We start from the raw sequence: 3,648 nt of genomic DNA on the forward strand, positions 1-3,648 counted from the left end.
CACACCTTGAACTTCTATTGATCTGAGGACTTTGTATTGATTTTTTTTCATTTACCATTTACCAGACACTTATCCTAACCATTTACCAGTAACTTTCTAACCTTAGACAAAATCTAATTTACACAAGAGGGCACTGTGGTACCAAATTCAAGGTGAGCAGTGGGTGACTGCTCTTTTTTTTTCTTGTAGATCCTGGACTTTTTAAATGTAAATTTAAAACATTTTCCTTCAAACAGCTTTTAATAGTAGAGCTGTGATGCTCTGACACTCGCACACATTTTGTAGGCACTCTTTATTTCATTGCATGTTTTCAAAATGATTTTTTTATTCTGTTGTTTTCTTCTTTGTGTGTTTGATTATTTCTGTTTTAATTTTGCTGACTTTGTTCATCTGTTGGATGTTGCAAAGCGCTATATAAATAAAGATTGATGGATTTATATTATCCTAATTTTCAGAGAAACTGAATTTCGGGGTTTTAATTGACTTTAAGTCAAAACAATCAGAGTTAACAGAAATAAACAAACAAAACATGTCAAGGCGCCACTGTGTATGTAACGAATTTATCTATTTTAATATACAAAATACATTAACATTTCATTGATATTACAAAGTCCTGTGTAATTCTCCATACAGTCGACTTATGTTACATTGCTTCCACAAGGTGGCGCTAAGCTCATAAATTAGTAATTTTTTCCCCTCATGTGAACAGTATACTACCTTTTTTATTTAAAATATTTACAGAGGAGTTCAAAAGGTGACTTTATTGTCAATATGTGATTTAAAAAAATAAACATAGTTCAAAACATATTTTATATTAAAGCCAAACATATTTAGTTGAACTGAGATCACATGTAAGTGGAATTTGTAAAATTGTTTCCTTTAAAATCTGAGTGAATATATATTACATGTAAGCTTCGCCCATCCGCCTCCTCAAAGTAGGTAACACAATTATTTGCACCCTCTCCTATTATTCAGAAACAGACTAACACTGTAAAACAGGCACATTCACAATTAAATAATATTCTGCCCACCTTCAATGAAAGGGTTAGGATTAGTTAATTCAAAGCAAAGCAAATTGTCTTTTATTTTCTAAAATATTTTAAATATGCATTTTAACGCTATTTGTTTTACAAGCCTGTTAAAACAAAATTAATGTACCATGTTCAGATGGAGAGTAAATCACTCATTCATTTTACACAATAAAACTATTATTTAGTTCTAACATAATTTATTGCTGATTAGTAGAATATTTGTTAATGAAATTACATAATGTCTGTTTTTAATGCCAGGACACTTGTTAAATAAAGAAACAAATTCAGCTTGACGGTGTGGAACAGGAAGGGCCTGGAAGGGAGACTAAGCTTATATTATCATAATTATTTTAAGTCTTTATGCAGTACAGTAAAGCAGAACATTTAATAACTTCAGTCAAAGGAACCTTTATTGTTTTCATAACTTTATTTTCCACACTTTAGATATATTTTATTTATGTTATTACAGGAGAGTTCAGGAAATTGAAGGGAATTACTTAGTACCAGCCTTATTAACTTGCATCCTTAAGAAAACTTAAAAAACAAACAAACAAACAAACAAAAAAAAAACTTTAAAATGAATGTAGCACTCACCTATTTGCTCTATCTTGCTTATCACAGGGTTAGTGCCTATCTCAGTGGTGAATGGATGAGAGACGGCACATACTCAGTAAGTAGTTCATTACAGGGTAGCACACACACACACACACACACACACACAAGGAATTTTATTCCCAGCAAAAAGCTTTTCCTTATGAAAGTATTTGTTGTTAAATGCAACATAGCAGACGGGTCAGTAATAGGGCTTTAAAATATTGTTTTAGCTGCAAACTAATTCCACTTCAACCAAATTTTAGGCCAACCCCAAAACAAGCTAGGAAAACTGATTAATCAAATCACCATCTGAATCAACAGAAGGGTGTTTCTGCTCATTATGTTGTGTCAGTGTCTTTATGTGAGATGCCTTTTATTTTTTTTAACTGTTTTAAATTTCTTCTAAAAATGTTTTCAGTTGATTTTCTTCTCAACTGTTTACTTGATATGAATTTAAAACAGATTTTTAACTTAGACTCGAGTAATTTGAAAATGTGTTTCAACTTTGAAAATGAAAAAATAAAACAAAATGCTTCTATTGCCTACTACACAGTATTGCAGCTGCAGGCCTTTTATTTGCAGCAGAAAGTTTCTGCTGCAAACTTTCTTCAGCCCAAGAATATTCATGTTCAGCCCAAGAATATTCATGTTATGTTAACTGACCTCTCTAAAAATCTCTTCAGAGTAATATGAGCATGCATGGTTGTTTGACTGTGTTTGTGTGTGTGTGTGTGTGTGTGTGCGTGCGTGTGCGTGTGTGTGTATGTGTGTGTGTGTATGTGTGCGTGCGTGTGTGGAAAGTCTGTGGGAGTTATTGTAGGCTTCCCCCTTACAGCAGAAGTCTAAAGACCTGCCCACACACTCGGGATCCCGCCTTTCTTCCTACCAGGACTTCCAGCTGAAGTCTCTCAGAAAACAGCCAGCAAGGCAGAAACCATAGATGAAAAGGACAACAGAACAGCGGCAGGAGAACAAAGACTGCAGGAGAGTGAGGGCAATGAAAAAAAAAGAAAGAACGTGTGTGATAGGGAAAGTGTGAAGAGGATAAGGATGCAAAAAGTGTGTCGGTGTGACCAGCTTGGAGCGGGGAATAGGAGCACTCCTACACTCACATTCCTCTGTATTATAGAGAAGTCAACAAGAATGACAGTGGAGACCCAGACATCCTTGACAGCTGCAAAGTGAGCAAGAAAGGCAGAGATACCTGCCAGAGGAGGATCTGTGTGGGAAGTGATGCTTCCGTGGGAAACTGGAGCTCACTGCTCTCTGCTCTTTAGGTCTGGATTTGTTCTGAGGCCCTTCATACAAAATAGTAGAAAAGGTTATGTAACAACACTTTCAATTTACCCTAATATTTTATCAATAAATGAAGAGAAGGAATGAAAGCTCCCATTTTTAAGTGGATCTTCATAAACCCTTTAGAGCTCATATACTGGGGCATGTGCAGCGCAATGGCGGCTGTGGTTCCAACATCTACCCTCTCCCCAGAGCGTTGCTGGTTCCCCTGTAAAGAACACAAGAGAACCATAACTCATAGTTTTAAAGAGTCAAATTTATTACCAGATAAATATGGAGACAAAGATTGGGGAAAAGGGGAGAAAGACTGCAGTACTAAACTAGTCAGATGTAAACACAATTGAAAGTGGTGGTAAAGGAGAATATCTTACAAAGAATATACTGATGTTGATTTGTACAGGGCTGTAGAGGCAGAGGCGCAAAAAGTGGGTATGCAGCGTATGCAACGCATAGGGGCGCAGCACCAGAGGGGGCGCCAAAACCCCGTCTGGAGGGGGCGATGCGCCGATTATGTTTTCCCATACAGTTTAGCGCACCTCACGCTCCTTCACCTCTCGCACATAACGAGGTACATGTAGCGAGTTTTACACTCCACGTAGCGTCGCCTCGTGGGGGTAGGGGGGGGTTGAGCGTCGGTCCTTCACCCTGAAGTTCCTTCCCTTGGGGGGGGGGGGGGGGGGGGTTTTTTTTTTTGCCTCCCCCCTAAAAATGTGCCGTTGGCCCCCCG

At 37.6% G+C, this 3,648-nt stretch overlaps 1 long non-coding RNA gene across 1 annotated transcript in view; it reads right to left on the reverse strand.

Annotated features, from left to right (window-relative positions):
- Positions 1-134, reverse strand: part of LOC106939765 (uncharacterized) — a 4,976-nt gene extending 4,842 nt beyond the window's left edge. The window contains exon 1 of the long non-coding RNA XR_001422911.1: positions 125-134. This is a non-coding gene — a long non-coding RNA (uncharacterized LOC106939765). The remainder of the gene's footprint in view (positions 1-124) is intronic.
- Positions 135-3,648: the final 3,514 nt, after the last annotated feature.

The sequence above is a fragment of the Poecilia latipinna genome, unplaced genomic scaffold, assembly GCF_001443285.1.
Source record: "Poecilia latipinna isolate Pla-1442-1.1 unplaced genomic scaffold, P_latipinna-1.0 Scaffold2975, whole genome shotgun sequence".
Lineage (NCBI taxonomy): Eukaryota > Metazoa > Chordata > Actinopteri > Cyprinodontiformes > Poeciliidae > Poecilia > Poecilia latipinna.